Raw genomic sequence first — 20,761 nt, forward strand, 5'->3', positions numbered from 1 at the left:
GAGCAAAGAAGGGTGCACTCCAAACCAGCTTAAGGGCTTGGGGGGAGGCACGCCGTGAAAGCAAGGCTGAGGAGGAGGACAGGGATAGAGAGCCCGACAGTGAGGGAGCTGGTTTGTACCAACCTGAGGTGGGGAACCTGTCAGCGGGGCCCAGGACACTTTCCAGGAAGGGCAGCAGTGCCTCTAGCGGTGGCTTGTCTGAAGTGGAGTTAACAGACCGGAGGGAGAAAAGACAGCTCACATGGGACTTAGCAAGGCTGGAGAAAGAGAAGGAGGAACAGAGGATGGCTCATGAGATAAGGCTGAAAGAGATAGATCTTCAGATCCTGAGAATCGGGGCACACCCTGTACCTAACGGTGGCAGCGAAGAACGAGAGTACACCAGGGAACCCAAACCCTACCTGCCAAAGGACATAGTAGCTAGCTATGGGGTGGGTGACGATATCGCCAAGTGGCTAGCGGCCTATGAGGTCTCGTTAAGGGCCCATGGGGTTCCAGAGAAGTACTGGGGAGGGGGATTGTACAAGTACATGCCTCCAGCTGGTAGGGATGCATTATTGGCCCTCGAGGAGGATGAGCAGACCCACTACCCCACCATGAAACTGGCGCTCATAAGAAAGTTTGGACTAACACCCGAAAAGTACAGACAGAAGTTCAGGGGTAGTCACAAACTGGGCACACAGAATTGGGTGGACTTCCTGGACTATGCAAAGAAGGCACTAGAGGGTTGGATTCAGGGCAGTGAAGTGAGGAACTACGAGGGGTTGTTTGATCTAGTACTGAAGGAACACCTGCTCGAGAAATGTTTCCCTGAACTGCGTCAACACCTGGTGGATAGCAAGCTGACCAGTCCCCGGAAGCTTGCTGAGGAGGCGGACATTTGGGCTAGTACCCGGGTGTCCACAAGGGGGACTGGAGGGGATACTCAAAAGGCCGGACAGGGCGCCCCCCAGAAGAAAGAGGGAGGGGAAAAGAAAAAGGAGTTCTCCAAAGGCCCCCAAAATAATTTCCAAGGAAAGGGAACAGGATTCACCCCTAGGGCTAACCCACCCAGAAACCCTAATCCTGGCCAGAGTCAGCAGCCAAGGGTTGTCCATTGCTACGAGTGCGGTGGCGTTGGACACTATAAAGGAGATCCGAAGTGCCTGAAACGACCACCCCCTCCCATTGGAGGAAAGACCCCCGGAGTAGCTAGTGCAGTGCTCGGGGAGGAGATGCCCTTAACTAAAGGGAAGGGAGTGGGCGGGTGTCACTTTAGTGTCCCTGGGAGAACGGGAGATGGTTCCTAAGATCCAGGTGCCCGCAAATACTGTCAAGTATGGGCAGTGGGTCACCATCAACGGCCAAAAAGGGGAGGCTCTGAGAGACACAGGAGCCAGTATGACTATGGTGCGTAGCCAACTGGTGTCTCCAGAGCAGGTAATTCCCGATGTACTCCACCCAGCCGCTATGGCTGACGGCAGAACAGGCCACTATCCAGTGGCCGAGGTTCCCTTTGAATGGGAGGGGGTTGCAGGTTCACTTCGAGTTGCCGTAAGCCCCGCCGTGCCAGTCGATTGTCTACTGGGGAATGACATGGAGCACAATGCTTGGAAGGAGGTGGAATACCGGACTCATACTGAGATGCTGGGTACACCTGACTGGGCCTGTGTGAGCACAAGGTCCGCGACTACCCGGAGAGGGAGTTCGTTTCGGCTGGAGCCTGGAACAAAGGCCCAGCCAGCTGCCAGTCAAGGGAAGAACCGAGGACAGGAGGAGCCTGCCTCGGCGTCCACACCCCGTAGGACGGATAGGCCACCGGAGGTGGTGGACCAGGAGTCTGCGGTGGGGGACGTTACCAAACTGGATGACCTACCCATCCCGGCCGAGTGGCACGTGGAGGGAGGCCCGTCCAGGGAGGAATTCTGCCAGGGCCAGAGGGAGTGCCCTACCCTTGAGGGGCTGAGGCGACAGGCCGAAGCCCAGGCAGCAGGGAACGTTGAAGGGAACTACAGTGTTTACTGGGAGGATGGCCTCCTCTACAGTGAACCCAAGGCACCACTACATGGATCGTCACGAGCCTTGGTAGTCCCTCAACGTTATCGAGCCTTCCTTCTGGAGTTGGCTAATGAGATCCCATTGGCAGGACACCTGGGGCAAGACAAGACCTTCGCCCGTCTTGTCCCACACTTTTATTGGCCTCAAATGAAAGTGTCGTCCGATACCTACTGCCGGACATGTGTGTCTTGCCAAGCCAGTGGGAAAACAGGGGTGAAGCTGAAAGCTCCCCTGGAACCACTTCCTGTCGTTAGCACCCCCTTTGAAAGGGTGGGCATCGACATTGTGGGTCCGTTAGATCCGCCAACGTCAGCTGGTCACAGGTTTATCCTGGTCCTGGTGGATCATGCCACACGGTACCCAGAGGCAATACCTCTGAGGACCATAACAGCATCTGTTGTGGCTAGGGCCCTAATGGGAATCTTTACCCGAGTGGGTTTTCCCAAGGAAGTTGTGTCCGACAGGGGGACCAACTTCATGTCAGCGTACATGCGGGCGATGTGGAAGGAGTGTGGAGTGACATACCGGTTCACCACTCCTTACCACCCCCAGACCAATGGTCTGGTGGAGAGGTTTAACAAAACCTTGAAGGGCATGATCAGAAGTCTGCCTGAAAGCCTGCGGAGGAAATGGGACGTCCTCCTACCCTGTCTACTCTTTTCCTACAGGGAAGTGCCACAGAAGGGAGTGGGCTTCAGCCCCTTCGAGCTTCTGTATGGGCACCCTGTACGTGGACCTCTCAACCTGGTGAGAGACGGATGGGAAAGAACTCCCAGAAAGCTTCCCCAGGATGTGGTGAGCTACATGCTGGCCTTCCGGAGCCAAATGGCTAAGTTGTGGAAGCAAGCTTCTGACAACTTGGAAGCCAGCCAAGCAGTGATGAAGGCGTGGTATGACCACAATGCTCACCCGGTGGAGTTGGAGCCTGGCCAGAAGGTGTGGGTGATCGAACCAGGAGAGCTTAGCGCCCTCCAGGATCGCTGGTCAGGACCCTTTGAGGTGTTGGAGAAGAAGGGTAAGGCTACCTACTTGGTGGACCTGAAGACCCCTCGTCAGCCCCTACGGGTGCTGCACGCCAACCGCCTCAAACCCCACCATGAGAGGCCCGAAGTCATCTTGATGATGGTGACTGACGGAGCAGAGGACGCGGAAAGCGAGCCTCTCCCTGATTTGTTTGCGTCTCAAGAAAAGGATGGGTCGGTGGAGGGAGTGATTCTCTCCCCATCTCTAACTCCTGAACAGCGGGAGGACTGCCGCCAGGTCCTGGGACAGTACTCTTCGTTGTTCTCCCTTGTCCCGGGTAGGACTCACCTGTGCGTCCATGACGTGGACACAGGAGACAGCCCACCTGTGAAGTCCAAGATCTACCGGATGTCAGACAAGGTGAAGGCCAGCATTCACAGTGAAGTCACTAAGATGCTGGAGCTAGGAGTGATCGAACCTTCTAGCAGCCCCTGGTCCAGTCCGGTGGTACTAGTACCAAAAGCTGCACCACCGGGTGCCCAACCGGAACTGAGGTTCTGTGTGGACTACCGGGGACTGAATTCAGTGACCAAAACTGATGCTCATCCGATCCCTAGGGCGGATGAATTGATTGACCGGCTGGGAGCTGCCCAATATCTGAGTACCTTTGACCTTACTTCTGGGTACTGGCAGATCTCTTTGACTGATGGAGCAAGGGAAAGGTCAGCTTTCTCCACGCCCAATGGCCACTACCAGTTCTGTGGGATGCCCTTTGGGCTCAAGAACGCACCTGCCACGTTTCAGCGCCTGGTAAACCAGATCCTCACCGGAATGGAGAGTTTCTCTGCTGCTTATCTGGATGACATAGCGGTCTTCAGTAACAGCTGGGAGGATCACTTGCGACACCTGCAAGTTGTTCTCCAGGCCCTGAGACAAGCTGGATTGACGATCAAGGCCAGCAAGTGCCAGATCGGGCAGGGGTCGGTAGTATACCTTGGACACTTGGTGGGTAGGGGAGCGGTGCAACCCCTCCAGGCGAAGATCGAGGCCATCATGGCCTGGGAACCCCCCAAGACACAGACTGAGGTCCGAGCTTTTCTGGGCCTCACGGGATATTACCGCCGCTTCGTGAAGGGGTACGGTACCATCGTAGCCCCCCTCACGGAGCTCACGTCCAAGAAACAACCTCGATGGGTAGTCTGGACGGAGGCTTGTCAGCAGGCCTTTGTGAGATTGAAGAAAGCCATGTGCGAGGCCCCGGTCTTCAGGGCCCCAGACTTTTCCAAGGAGTTCATTGTCCAGACGGATGCATCAGAACATGGCATTGGGGCAGTGTTATCGCAACTCAATGAAGAGGGTCTGGATCAACCCGTGGTCTTCCTATCCCGGAGACTACTTCCCAGGGAACAGAAGTGGAGTGCAATAGAGCGTGAAGCCTTTGCAGTGGTATGGGCTCTGAAGAAGTTGCGGCCATACCTGTTTGGCTCGCACTTCCTGGTTCAGACCGACCACAGACCCCTTCGTTGGCTGATGCAGATGAAGGGGGAGAATCCCAAGTTGTTGAGGTGGTCTATTTCCCTACAGGGAATGGACTTTCAGGTGGAACATCGGCCTGGAGTGGACCACGCCAATGCAGACGGTCTCTCAAGGTATTTCCGCCTTAGTGATGAGAACTCCCAAGGGGTTGGGTAGCTCTCCCCACTTTCAGCTGGGGGGGACGCGTGTTAGACCTGTCAGCCCTTTGGGTGGTCCCTCCTCATCATTATTTATTTTGTCCCACTTTTGCCTCAAACCCTGTTGGTATTTTTCCTTTTTGGGAACCACCAGATTTTTTTTAGTGTTGCTGCAGATTCAGGGAGCCATTTTAGCTACCCCTGGAACATCTGTCTGAGGGCCTGGAGCACAAAATGGTGGCCACCTGTGACATCACCAGCACCCACTGGAACCTACTAGCACCTTCCAGAACATTCCAGAACCCTGTGACAGTTGGAGGCGGTTTAGAATGTTGGGAAGCTAAGACAGAGAGTTGGCAGTTGGAGCTGGCAGTTGGCACCTGACTGGTGAAGAGTGAGCAGCAGAAACCTGAAGGAGGAAGGAGTGAGGCAGCAGGGGTGGAAACTTGTGCCTGGAGTGGGGTCCATAAACCCACCCTTGATACTAGTCCCTACTGACTGAGCCCAGCCTGGAGCCCTGTGTGGGAAGAAGCATGAAAAACCATCTTAAGGACCTGGACAGCAGGAACAGGCCTTAGAATCCAAGAACAGCAAGATCCTGACCTGGATACTGGTTTCCCTGGAGTCCGACGTCGAGTAGCCTGGAGACCTGGAGCCCGAGGTGGAGAAGCGGCGCTGACTGGAAAAGCAGACGTCGTACCCGGAGCCGCCAGAGGTCGAGAGAGGGCGCCGACGGAGGTCGGAGAAGTACCAGAGGTCGAGGAGGAAGTCACCCGAGGTCGAGTGAGCGGCGTCGACGGGGGAGTGAAGTCCGCCCACCGGAGTTGCCGGAGACCGAGGTGAAGCGTGCCGGAGGTCGGGAGTGGAGATCGCACTCCGGAGTCGCCGGAACCTGAGGAGAGGAGCACCGGAGGTCGGGAGTGAGGTCGCACTCCGGAGTCGCTGGAACCTGAGGAGAGGAGCACCGGAGGTCGGGAGTGGGGATCGCACTCCGGAGCCGCCGGAAGTCGACATCGAGCCAAGGCCGGCCGACGTCATCGAACCTGAGGTCGCCATCGGACCGGAGCCGCCCGAAGTCGACATCGAGCCAAGACTGCCCGACGCCATCGAATCGGAGGTCGAGATCGAGCCGAGGCCGCCGACATCGATCCGGAACCGCCTACCGGCGTCGTCAAGAACTGACATTGTGCCGAGGCCGCCGACATCGAACCGGAACCGCCTCACGGCGTCGACACGACTCCAGCGGCGTCGGAGCTTCAGAAAAAGGGCAGTAAGTGGAATAGAGGGCGCCTAAGGCCCTGTGGAATCCTGAGAGACTACCCTAGGGGCTAGAGAGGTGCTGGAACCAGATTGACTGTGCCAGGGGTGAGCTGAGACTAATTCAGAGGGGTTGTGTAGAGTGAGAGAGCCAGGTCTCTAGTATTCCCCCCTTGATCTACCTCAGTTTAGGCCTCAGCCTTGACCAAGCTAGGGAGCAGACACCCTCAAGCCATCCACCTAACCACAAGCTGTGCCTGGGCCAAATCAGCCCATAGTAATCTCAAATGTGATCTGATTCTATAAGTGTCACTGTCAGCTTTTAATTATTTATTGAGAGCACTGTATTTATTGTATTTAACCTATTTATTGCTTCACTGTATTTATTGTTCCACAGTATTTATTGTCGCACAATATTTATTGGTTTACAGTATTTATTGCCTCAGAATATTTAATTGTCTATATGTATTGCACTTATATTTATGCCTTAATTATTTATGATCACCCCTAATTATTGAATCATTAAGACAGTATTTATTTGACCTGCACTATTTAAAAAGCCTTGTATATTGTGATTGTGTTATTATTTATCTAATCAGCAACTAAGAGAAAAAGAAGATAAACAGAGATATTTTCATAATTTTTACGGTGTAGAGTCGTTTTTGGAACGGATGCACGCATGGTTATTGTATGGGTATGACGTATGCTTAGCACGGTGCCTGATTCCTGACCACTCGAGCCAAGCTACCACAGTATGTCTGGGAGACCAACACCACCCTTCCAGAGTGGGAGTGGGTTTTCTAACATCTATACCATTACTATTTGATAAAAAGGAGATCGCTAAACTACAAGGAAGGATAGGTAGCTTTATTTGGGCCTCGAAGGGTTCTCGCTTATCTTGGACACTAGGCCTACTCACACAAGTGATGTACTATTTTTGTAGGGATACCTGGGGAATGGACATCATTTAGACATAGTCAGGGGTTGCAGCTGTGACCTCCAGCTTGCTCCCTCCTACTCCTGGTACTTCCTTTGCAACCCCTGGCTTCAAAGGTATGCAAAAGTTTTGCCCACTCTGAGGCCAGGGGTTGCAAAGGAAGAGCCAGAAGTAGGAGGGAGAAAGCAAGAGGTCACAGCTGTGACCCATGACTACTTCTAAATGATGTCCATGACCTGGGGAAATACTAGATGGTAGGAAATGTGTTGCTCCCCACAGATTGCAGAACTTTCCATCTTAGAAATGTGAAGAAAATGTTTTTCGTGTCAAAGTTTACAAGCTCTACTGGGTAAGCAAACTTGGAGAGAAGCACACATGTCACCCTACCCTGGATTCCCCGGGGTGTTTACTTTCCAAAAATGTGCAGATTTTGTAGGTTTCCATCGGTGCTGACTGAGCTTGGGCTCAATATCCACAGCTAGCCACATTGCAAGAATATTATGAGCTTTCAGTAGAAAAATGTGATGTGTCCATGTTGCATTTTGGGGCCTTTCCTGTTATGGGCACTAGCCCCACCCACACAAGTGAAGTGGCATTTTTATTGGAAGACTTGGGGGAATGCTGGTTGGTTGGACATTTGTGGCGACCCACAGATTCCAGAAGTTTTTCTCACAGAAATGTGAAAAAAATGTGTGTTTTTAGGCAAAGTTTGAGATTTGCAAAGGCTTCTGGATAGGAAAACCTGGTGAGAACCACACACGTCACCCCAACCAGGATTTCATGGGGTGCATAGTTATAAAAAAACTTACCGGTTTGCTAGGTTTTCTTGGGGGCCCACTCAACTAGGGCCCAAAATCCACAGCTACCCACATTGAAAAAAAGAGTCAGTTTTCAGCTGAAAAATGTGATGTATTCATGTTTCATTTTGGGGGCAATCCTGTCGTGGACACTAGCCCTACCTACACAAGTAGGTACCATTTTTATCGGGAGACTTGGGAAAATGCTGGGTGGTAGGACGTTTGTGGCTTCTCACAGATTCTAGAAGTTTTCCCTCACAGAAATGTGAGGAAAATATGTGTTTTTAGTCAACGTTTGAAGTTTGCAAAGACTTCTGAGTGAGAAAACCTGGTGAGATCCACACAAGTCACCCCAACAGGGATTCCCCTAGGGGTCTACTTCTGAAATAAATTGCAGGTTTGCTAGGTTTACCTAGGTGCCAGCCGAGCTAGGGCGCAATTTCCACAGCTACCCATAGTGAAAAAAGGGTTAGTTTTCAGTGGAAAAAATGTGATGAGTCCATGTTGTGTTTTGGGCCATTTCATGTTGTGTTGTCCACTTAGTTTGTGTCTTTTTCTCTCAGCCAAGATTTTATGCTAAACAAATTATTCCCTGTCCCTCAGAAAAATGAGTGCTCACTACCAGACCCATGGCACAAATTAACACCAGCATTTTCTCTTTTGCTCCTATATATCAACTCGACTTGTATTGCCATACCCTAAGTCATATTCTGTCGCTCCCCTGCGCGTAGATCTGTTCTCTTTTTATTTATGGTACTTTATTTGGCATAGTTTTGGAATTGATTCAGTTTTAGTTGCTGTCGTTATGCTTGAAGTCACTTGACTTGTCTTATGACACAGCAGTTACTTCTATGAGCGCACTGGTTTGTAGGTAAAATGAAAGTCACCTTGAATATGATGAGTTGGTGTTCTTGGTAGAATATAGTCAGTTTGAAAGGATGTATAGTTTCAGTCAAAATTTTAAGTCACTGTCTTGAGAAATTTATTTAATTTCTTTGTTTTTTGCCAAACTGTTTAAGGGCCTTGTAGTCATGGTGGTGGTCTGACAACTGCCACACTGCGGGACCACCCGCAGTATTATAAGTCACACTGCCATGAAAAGGGTGGCAGTGAGATACCAAAGGGAGCCCTACAGGACCTCTCTTACCCCTGTGCACGGGATGCATGCAGGAGGAGCACATGGTGCATTCCTTTCCATGCAGGAACGTACACTGGTGGTCCGGCGGCAGCACTGTTTAAGGCTCACAATGAGCCTTTAAACAGCACCACCACGAGACCACCACACCGCCTGCCAGAGCACAAAATTACTTGAAATCGGCCCGGCGGACGGTGGTGAGTTTCAGCGGTCATGAAGCGGAGTGGTGGCGTGCTGCCCGCTCCTGGACCGCCGAAAACTCGTATAAGGCCCTTAATCAGCTTGCTCATGTTGTATTCTGAAACCAGTATTTTATTTTTTCCCAGATTACTTATGTTGATGTGCTTTACATTTTTCATCTGGCTTCATTTGTTTCATTATGTTTAGTACTTGACATGTCACCAGTTTTTGACCTCTTATCACTGAAATGTTTGCAGTATTCAATTTTGTGGTGTCCCCTGGGCATGATGTTATAGCACAAACACACACCATGTTAAATTATTGTGTTTGTGTTTTTCCTGCTCATTCAAACTTATCAATATCACCTCAAAAAGAATTACATTCCTTTGCAGTATTGCTATCCAGTCTTAAATTCTTTCCAGCATCCACTGTGCTTCTTTCTTTTCCACTGAAGTAGTGTGTGGTTAGATATACAAAGTTGTTATCCCTGTTAACTTTTCAGTTTGAGTGATGTACTGAGCAGGTGTGTGCATATACCACCTCTTTCAGAGAACAACCATGAATTACATACATCATGTACTAAAGTACCTAGCCTATGAATGTGCCTCTTTCCACGGCAGATGTAAAGCTGTGGATGCCTCACTTGGTGAGGTCCTCTGCACATAGCAGACAAGTCACCACACAAGGCATGGAAAGATCACCTAAGACATATATTTAATATTGTTTAGCAAATGGTTTTACAGAAAAGAATTGTTGTAAATTAATTAAGGCCTGCAAAGATCTGTGAAGCAGTGCTATACACAGATAGCTGAAATGTTTATTTTAACCTAAGTAAAACTAAAATTAATATCAACCGCTGCCTTGTACTGAATGCGTTGGATAAACTCAGGCTGAAAATAGCTTTCAGTTTACATTTTTTTTTCCAGTGCCTTCTATCCTTCTGTTTTGATCTGAGCAATCGATTGAACTGATATTACGTGTAATACTGGAATTTAACCCTTATTTGAGTCTGCAAATGTCTTAAAATTAGTATTAACAAATCAACAAAGCTATCCCATATTAAAAGACAGATTGATAACAGAGATATTATTTTCTACATAACATTTTTATTACTAATATTTATTGATTTGATAAATGTCCTATTTGGCTATCATATTATAATTGTTCTGCCCACTGGAACTACTTATATCTTGTAATATCACTATTATTTTTCTCCAAATATGATTGAATATGTCAGTTGAAATCCCTCCATGAAACGATTACCATAAATGTAATTATTCACGTTATTGATTTTAAGAAGTTTTCATTGCAAGTATGTTGTACACTGTATAGTAAAACCAAGGGTAAGAAGCATGTGTGCATATGCTGTGAGCTAAGCTTCCCCAGGAGTTGAAATGCCTTCAGAATAATTTTGCCTAAACCTTGGAGGCAAAATATATTTGCATTCACACCAGTGTGCCTGCTTTTTTATAGTGTACATAAACACAAATGGTTCTGTTGGAAGCAGCTTAATAAATGTACATTTGTCTAATTAATGTATATGTGGAAATAAATCCAAAAACAAATTAACAAGAAAACACAAAACACCGGTTGGTCTATATAACTCAATGCATCACGTATATTCAATGAGAATTCAATTAAAATAATTTTTATCATTGAAAAAGTTGCTGCATAGGTGCAAAGTGTAAAGGTGCTTGTGCAATGCATCTGGTAAAAGTGACTGTACACATAAACAGAAAACAAAATAAAATTGTTGAATATGCCTGTCCAAACTCTACAAGTTAAAAGTCTCTCATAAATGGGCTAATTTGACTCTCCTAGGGTTCTAAAAAAAGACTGGTGATTCAGTACAGGCAGTATATAAACATCGTCGACATTTCGAACTTGCGATGCAATACGTTTTTTAAACATTTTGAATGAGTCTTCATTAGGACTGGGTACGGAACAACCGGAGTCAAAGAAAGGCTAGCTATGAACTCCGTACACCCAGAGGTATGTGTCCCCAATAGGTCAGGAAGGGAAACTCTTCTTAAGCCACTCTTGATGGCTGGTATGCACCTGTGGAACACCTTTTTCAATTATATGAAACATTTTTATTGAATTCTCATTGAATATTTGTGGTGCATTAAGTTATACAGACCCATGTGTGTTTTGTGTTTTATACTTTTTATGTAGCTGGGTATTGGGTTTTTAGGAAATAAGGGTCAGGAGATTTTTTTTTAAAAGAGTAGAATTTATTGTATTAATTTAATGATATACAAATTAATATTTTATAATTTTCTAAATATGTTGTTGATTTTATGTTTTCAATAAACTATATTTAATATTAAATAAAATATTCTTAATAGCATTAAGTGTAAGAAACAATAAAAATTATGAATACTTTTCAAATTAAAAATATTTACACAAATATTGTAATAAAGTAAAATAATTAGAAATGTTATTATATATAAGATTCAGCATGTTGTGTGGATCTGTCCCCCGTTTGAGTGTTATTATTCTGTTTATTTACTATTGCTTGTTGGATACTTTCCACTTTTGTTTTCCATTTTTTAATCATTGTTTTATTAATTATTACATTATTTTATATACATGTTGAAAACATAATTTTAACATATGTTTTTTCACTATTTATTAAAGTATTGTAGATGTTTTGTACTATTATTTAATGTATGCTTTACAATTTTGTAAACTTTTTAACAAAATGTTTTGATCTGTTTTACATTTTTAATTACTTTTTACATGTTTTCATACATTTAGTCAGCATTTGTACATTATTTTCCATTCTATTCTATGGAGGGATAGTCTTTGTTTTAGTTTCATTTAGCTGCCATTATTTTAGCTCTAGCTTCTATTTTGTGATCTATTTGTGTTATTTTTAATCTATTTTCCCAGAACCAGGTCGCAGTCAGGTGCTACTGTTCGTCGGAACAGGTAAGTCCTTTTTCAAGCATTGTTAAGGGTTTTGAGGGTAGGGAGGTTTAGTGGGGAGGCCTACAAGTCAGCTACAGTGTTGTCTGTGGCTTTTTGGTATATGTATATGTATTAATAGTAGTATGTTTCACAAGTAAGCAGTTTGGGGTATTCGTACACTATTTTAGTAATATATTGTTATGTAATGTTAAATTGTGTTCTGTTATTAATATTTTGATGGTTTATTGTGATGTGTATGTATTTTCTGGAATATAATTTGTTTTGGGGTGGGATTTTGTACTTTACAGGTTTTTGTCTACAAAAGTGTTCTGTGGGCATTGGGAGTTTCCATTTTGTTTTGCTAAAGGAAATATATTCTGATTTATAATAAGGCAATGCTTTTTACTTTGATTTTCTTTTTTGAGGCTTCCTGGAGCGTTTGTTTTTTTAAAAGCCTTTTTCAGTTTTGTTATGATTCCTAGATACTTTGGATTGCTCTGAAGGATTTTGATTGGATTTGTTTTATTTTTGAATTTTTGGGGTGGTTTTTGAACAATATTTGTACCGTTTTTGGTGGATTACTATTTTTTACCACGTGGACACAGAGGAAGATCTGCAAACAGAGAACAGTACGTTTTATTTATTTAATTTTCTGTGGGTGGGAAATATGATAATTTATTGTTTGTGTAAATATTATGGTGCCGATTCCAATCCTGTAAAACCCGGGTACGAATGGTCGTACGGAGCGTATTCTCCATACGACTCGTACCCGGGAAATCCACCTTACAAACCAGCAAGTACGAATCATACAGATATACCATTTCCGTACGATTCATAAAAAACTACGTACGGCCAAAAAATACCCACAATTCTGATCCGGGACATCGCGTACGTGACGTCCGTACGGAGTCAGGCAGCGTTTTACGGACCAGCAAGTACGATTCGTGCCTACGTCACTCCGCGCGGCCCATCTTTTTACGGCAGCCAAAAACTCCCGGGAAATTGTGTACCACGCAATTAAGGAGCACCGGTACGCGACGGACAGCCATGGACCCCATCCTACGTGTCATCCCGGCCCACATAGCCTACGTCCTGGTGCACCGAACCCGACGCACACACCGCAGAAGGTGAGAACAACACCCATGGGTCAAGGGGGGGTGAGGGGCATGAAACATAACCCCTACACAAATTAAAACATACAATATGGAGGACATACATTACCTCCAGGGTCTGGTCACTTCGGGGGGCGTGTCCACCAATCCCTGCGTACCGCAACAACGGAAGTGGACGTGTACCCGTCACCACTACAATGGTGGGACGGACCGTGCCCATGCCCTCAGAGCGTGGGTACGGTCCGTACCACCATTGTAGTGGTGATTTAGGGGTACGCGTGGTACGGACCGTACCCACGCTGAGGGTGTGGGTACGGTCCGTACCATGCGTACCCCTACGTCACCACTACAATAGTGGTACGGCCCGTACCCACGCTCTGAGGGCGTGGGTACGGTCCGTACCACCATTGTAGTGGTGATGTAGGGGTACGCGTGGTACGGACCGTACCCACCCTATGAATGCGGGGGTACGGACCACATCACCCGTACCCCTAGGGCAGTACATTTGTGATACAAGGCGTACACACGCCACGAATGTTGGCCTAGGGCCTGGTGCAGAATATATAACCAGTATATTGGGGTGTGTGTATGCCCAGGACAGCAGTGTACTGCACCAAGGGTGCGGGTGGGTGGGTGGGTGACTGCCTAGGATTCACAGCAGTGGACAAAGACATGTGAGGGGTGGGTGCAGAGGAATACCAGCAGTGGACAGAGACATGGGGGTGGGTGCATATCACTCCCAGCAGTGGACAGAGACATGTGAGGGGTGGGTGCCTATCACTCCCAGTGGTGGACAGAGACATGGGGGTGGGTGCCTATCACTCCCAGCAGTGGACAGAGACATGTGAGGGGTGGGTGCAGAGGAATACCAGCAGTGGACAGAGACATGGGGGTGGGTGCCTATCACTCCCAGCAGTGGACAGAGAGATGTGAGGGGTGGGTGCAGAGGAATACCAGCAGAGGACAGAGACATGGGGGTGGGTGCATATCACTCCCAGCAGTGGACAGAGACATGTGAAGAGTGGGTGCAGAGGAATACCAGCTGTGGACAGAGACATGTGAGAGGTGGGTGCAGAGGAATACCAGCAGTGGACAGAGACATGGGGGTGGGTGCCTATCACTCCCATCAGTGGACAGAGACATGGGGGTGGGTGCCTATCACTCCCAGCGGTGGACAGAGAAATGTGAGGGGTGGGTGCCTATCACTCCCAGCAGTGGACAGAGACATGGGGGTGGGTGCCTATCACTCCCAGCAGTGGACAGAGACATGGGGGTGGGTGCATATCACTCCCAGCAGTGGACAGACACGTGAGGGGTGGGTGAGGAGGAATACCAGCAGTGGACAGAGACATGTGAGGGGTGGGTGCAGAGGAATACCAGCAGTGGACAGAGACATGGGGGTGGGTGCCTATCACTCCCATCATTGGACAGAGACATGTGAGGGGTGGGTGCAGAGGAATACCAGCAGTGGACAGAGACATGTGAGGGGTGGTTGCCTATCACTCCCAGCAGTGGACAGAGACATGTGAGGGGTGGGTGCAGAGGAATACCAGCAGTGGACAGAGACATGGGGGTGTGTACATCATAATCAGATGACCACAACTCCATGGGTGTATGTACGCATCCCAAATGTTCGACTATGTTTATAGTGCCATAACAACACATCGCTGACAGCAGTGTCCCACTCCCATGAGGATGTATCTCATTCCACCACTGCATGATACACCACATGTGGGTGAGAGGACAAATGACACATGCATACCCACCCCTGGCGGATGCAGCACAATACACACACTGAGATCATGCCACAAGACTGTATAGTCATGTCAATGCCTACTAAACTAAGAGAGCCAAAGGGAACACACACTGTCACGCACATCCCAGGACTGATAGGAATGTACAGGTGCTGGGACAGCCACCAAGATGTTGTCTCTCATGGAAAGAATAGGGTGGAGTTCCCACAGATACAATGCCCACAATTGTGAGTCATGTGCCCAAATACCCTGCAGAACAAGGACCATATGTGTGCTAGGCTTGGATGACACACATGCATAGTGCGGAAAAGGGAGAATTTCACCATGAAGGCATGTCAACATACTCAATACACAAGTACAGTGACTAGAAAGGATGGCACAGGCGATGCAGCCGGAGACATTGCTGAGCAGGCATGGCCATAGTTGAAGGAATCCCTCACCAACAAATGGAATGTAGACACAGGTCAGCACAACAATTGTGCAACTCTCTGCAGGGAAGATGTCAGGTGCCACAGAGGAAGGAACACTCCTTGGGACAATGTCTCAAAAAACAAATAACACACATGACCAAAGATTCTTTGCAGAGACCTTGTGATGGCACGCAGATCCCATGGTGCACCTCATGACCATCCGACCCGAACATTTGCCTGAAACATCACACATTACCACAACCCCAACTCCTGGAGCATCAGCACCAACATCAATACCTGAAATGCAATAGTGTGCAAAGTAAAAATAAAATGCTTTAATCAGCATCAAAAAGATTTTTGTAAACAACACTATATACAAAGGCACATGGCCAGTCCATAATAGAAATCCTTGGGGGGGACACATGGGCACGCGTCTCCCCTAGCTTGCCTGCACATTTGAACCCTCAGGTTCGTCGACTGGGGGGGGGGGCATCATGTGGGGAAGGACCAGGCACCGCAGGGACAGGAGGTGTAAGGGTGCAGGGCCGGACGCCTCCACCAACCACAGGGGGTGGGGCAGCGCCAAAGGTGGAGGTGAGCTCGGCGCTGCACACTTCTGCCAGGGCGTCCAGAGTATCCCCTGCACCGGAAGAAACCACAGGCACAAAGGAGGGGGGGGTCAGAGGGATGGGGTGCAGCGCTACTGGGGGAGGGGGTGGACATGGGGGGGGACTCAACTCCCTTACCCAGGGAGTGCCTTGCCCGATTGCAGGCTGGTGACCCAGTGGGGCTGAGGCCCAGCACAGACATGTAGGTCTCCTTGTCTGACTGTGTGGCAGGGGAGCCAAGGGGAGTGCGTTTAGAGGGACTGGGTAGTGAGGCATGCGGACTCAGACTGTGGCTGCGTGTATGTCTGTGTGCCCCAGACCCAGTGGGTGTGCCTTCATCCCCCTGAGTGTGCGTGCCAGGAGGTGTGTTCTTGCCCTTACGCGGTGGTGTGCTGCCTGTGTTCGGTGGGGTGCATGCTTGGGAATGTCTGGGTGTGCATGGGACAGGCATGGGAGTGGGAAGTGTGGATGGGGCTGGGGTAGGAGGGGACGAAGCGCTGCAGGAGACTCACTGCTGCCGTCAGTGAAGTGTCCACGGACCTCAGCAACATCCGTTGGTCAGACATCGCTGCTGACATGCCCTCCATGAACGACACCATCTGTGTCAGCAGTCTGGTGTGGCTATAGAGGACATTCAGCATCGATGTCTGCCCAACCTGCAACTGCCGCTGAATGTCCACAGACTCTGCAGTGAGGGCAGCAGGGGCGACAGGGGTAGGGAGTGCGGTGCCTGGCACGAAGGAGACATGGTGGTGCCTTGCATGGACAGAAGGGACCGGAGCAACTGGGAGGGCGGTGATGGGAATGGAGGAGGCGGGGACAGATGTTGTGCTGCTGCCAGGTGTTGTAGCAGCCTCCGCCCCCTCGATGAGTTCAGCCTCGAACCCGTCAGCGTCGTAGTCGGTGTCGCCACCAGACAGGTCCTCCACCTGACTCCCCTCGCCCTCCGTGCCACTTGCTCCCACAGACTGGCCAGCACTGGTGGCACCGGTGCTGGATCCCTCCTCCACGTCCGTGCAGGTGTCTCCCTCGGTATCCTCCGATGATGCTGTGGGCAAGGTGAAGATACAGAAAATAATCAGTCACCTGTATACATCTGACACATGAGTCCAAACAAAATAGGTCACAGTGCATATCAGGCAATGCATCATGAGTAACATCTAGATTACTCCGCACATATGTAAGCCCTGTACTCCCCAGTTGGTTGACCCACCATGCCACTTGGAAACAAGGAAAATAGGACACAACAGCCAAAAACTTGATTTAGAAATATACTGAGAAGCTAGTGTCTGGGAACAGTAGAGCACAGCAATACTATGAAGGCATTCCACCTCTTGTTTACTGTGAAAGAAACAGTATTGGTGCATCCAAGGCTAAAAAACAGACCTCAATGCTGAAGGTGTCCCCACACTCAGAGACCTGTAAGTACTTTGGAAACACAAACAAAATACATTGTGATCCCTTGGGAATCACACCACCTTACACAATCTACATGTTCAGAATGTGTGAATGTGCCACTTTGTGAACAGAACACACAGGTGCCAGTATAAAAGAAGTCACACAAGGAGGTGCACACAAAACTACATTTACACAGTCATTGTATGAGCTGCCAGCCTTTTTCAAAGAAGCCACTGTTAGAAATAAATGGGGTTTCAGTAAGTACATATACATGGCACCACGGCAGTCTGGACGACTTGACACTCGTAAGTTGGTATCAGCAACAACCAAGGACTTACCCAAATGCCACCACACTGTGGGAACATGGATATGTATGATCAGAAAAACAGTCTTATTCTAACTGTGCCTTTCTTTAAAATGTGCCTGCGTGTCCCCTGATAGTGTAAAGGTGTTTCTTGTGCATTTCCTTGGGAGACATCTGTCATGCAGGCACATTATTGTCCTTCACAACAAAACATCAAAGTCAAGCATTGAAAACATGAAGACATGTTGACAAGTGTAGTGAGTGCCAAGGTACAAGACTTGAATCATGCCACCTGTCACATGGCCATCCGTACCATGATGACACAGTTGGCAACACATCTGACCCACTGCCTGTCATGTGGAGTGGCACACATGTCCAAACACAGGACAATGCATAAGCTAATGGGCCTGCAATTGTGTCGGAATAAGGCACACCTGCACTGAGGAGACACCCTCATGGCAAGCAAGAATGTCCACACAGATGTCAGCACACAAAGACCAAACTACGTAGCATCTGGCCCACACTCTGGTGCCAAAAATGGATGAGCAGGAATCATGTTTTTTAACTCTTGACACATGCTGCAAAGCACAAACATTAAAGCCTGCACAACATGACTGGGTCACTGCATGTTGAGTGTCTGTCCAGACAATTATCACACACAGTTCAGACCTGGCAAGGAGACATAAGGTTTGGACATGTCGGCCTCGCCCTCACAAACCCCCCATACCTGAGACAATGTGATTGAGACAGATCAAGAAGTGACACCTCTTAATCAGGGTTTACAAAAATGTGCATAAAGAAGTGCAAAATTTACTCCACATCACCTCGTGAGGCTGCCAACACATATTTGTGACAAACAACCATCAACAGATAGTTGTAAATAGACACACAGGCACTGGCCAGTGTGAGTATGCACAAGCCAAATGGGGTCACCCTGTCCAGTGGACACATGTAGCACACTTTATATAAATACAAATGAGGCCAGGGAACAATGCCACAGAGGCCAACCTATGCTGAACACACAGAAAATGGGCACAGTGTTGGATGACACACATGATTACGTTGCAAGGGTGTCTCAGTGGACTGTAGTGGGCACACTGCTCCATGGTCCTGGAATGATCTGACTGTAACATGAGCAATCGTCCCGGCTCTATGCATATCTCCCAATCATGCACATCATGTCTGAGGCCACAACATCAGTCATGCATGCTGCAAGTCTGTTAATTATAAAACTCACACTCCTATGTTGAGACTCAGCATCAGTGCCAACAAATATGGACCCCCAAATGACTGAACAGGACAGGGCACAGGCAAGGTACCAACACGTGTCACAGACCACCCCCACACATGATGCAGAAAGCAATGTGCACTGTGATTAACTGGCAGCCTAGATGACCATGTGCAATAGTGATTACACACAGACCAGGGAACACATGTCAAGAAGGGGAAGTGAGGAATAACAGCACCTGTTGACTTGGGGGAACAGGATATGCACTGCACATATAAAGCCTGGCAGTGTATCCAGGTGACTGAGCACTTCCAAAAGCTGGTGACACACACCAAACACACATGTACCTACCCCCTGCTTGCTGCTGTCCCTCCTGTAACCGCCTATCCATCTCAGGGAAGACCACCGCCAGGACACGCTTCATCTGGTGGGTCAGGCGTCGGCGCCCGCCGTGGGGGCATGGAGGTGAGTCCTCCAGCAGGACCCGGGCGATCCTCCAGGTCCAGCACCGGATGTCCTGCCACCGTTTTCGGACTTGGGCTAGGCGCCGACTGCGACCCTCCACCGATCTCACGGGCCCTGACGGCCTGCTTCCAGATCTCCCCCTTCTGGTAGGCAGTTACCTGTGAGGATGACAAAGTGAGACAACATCACTACACCTGCTCCATGTCAGAGAGACACACATTTGAAAATCTTTGATATGTTGGACAGGGCATAGGATGCTGACAAGGAATAGCATCTTATTCATATGGACATTGGCCTCTGTGGAAGCCCCAATGCACTACATGGCATTGAAAGTACACAGGTGGCATCAGGGGTGCGACACACTACATGATCATGGCACACACTGTGCATCACAAGCAACACCAGGCTGATTGACAGCACCTCCAAGCAGTTACATGCCCCAGGCCAACCTCAGCAGGGTACACAGACACACACAGGCACAGATCAATCACATGCCATTGGCAACAGCGGATACAAACCTCACTCTGCACATGTGCCACTTGCCTGTGGGGTGTCACAGGTGTGGGGCGAGCTCAGCAAGTCAGACACACAGCACGGCTTACTTCTCACATCAGATGGGTAGAGCTGTTGCCTCCTCCATGCAGCTGTGGTGCAACACTTCACATAGACATTCACCCACATGACAAGGAACATTCACACACATCAATGTCCATGGGGCGTACACATCACTTGGACACTCTCACCACAGCTCCACTCAACTCACACACATCTGTGGGTTCAGTCACCTGTCACACCGGGGGGACCACTGAATCACCTCAGGACTATAGACAAAAAATGCCACAAAGGATTAGCCAGACTGAATGTGTCATGCACTATGCAGTGAATGTCACAGTAAGCACAATGCAAGTGAAGGGTGCACACATGAACTACATCATGCTCTGCATGGGAGACATAAGCCATTCCCCCCCCCCTGGGACCCACTCTAAACAACATTGCATGTCTGTCACACCTGGACACAATGCCAGAAGTGACAGTCACAAAAAAGGTGCACAGTCAAAGGTAGTGGAGTCAGCACTCACCTGCTCCCCTGGTCTCCCATGCAGGCTGGGGTACTGTGGGAGGATGACATCCAGCAATGCCTCATTCTCCTCCTGGGTGAATGGCTGGGCCCTCTCCACAGACCTTGACATGGTACAGGGAAGCACAGACAGCAGCAATCTTGTCGACAGGAAAGTTGTGCAGGCAAGTGCCCTATCATGGGTTCTGGCTGACTTATATCTGTCTTGCTGAGGGGCATTCATTTGGAGGAGTACATAGTGATTGGTCAGATTCATTTGCATCTTACGTTTACTCCAATCCCTTTCCACATACACCAGTGACAGCATTTGCATCGTTCAAAATTTGAGCATCATGTCAAGTCAACAACCACTTTGCAACATTGTATTTTGTGGCCAACTGACTTTTCCAGGACACCTGATGGAAAAATTCGAACTGAAAACCCTGTATCCATGACAACCAGCATGCATTTAGTGCCTAATACTTGTCCCTTATGTGTCCCCTATGTAATTTTCAAATCCACACACAGGTACG

Source organism: Triturus cristatus, chromosome 8 (genome assembly GCF_964204655.1).
Source record: "Triturus cristatus chromosome 8, aTriCri1.1, whole genome shotgun sequence".
NCBI classification, from domain to species: domain Eukaryota; kingdom Metazoa; phylum Chordata; class Amphibia; order Caudata; family Salamandridae; genus Triturus; species Triturus cristatus.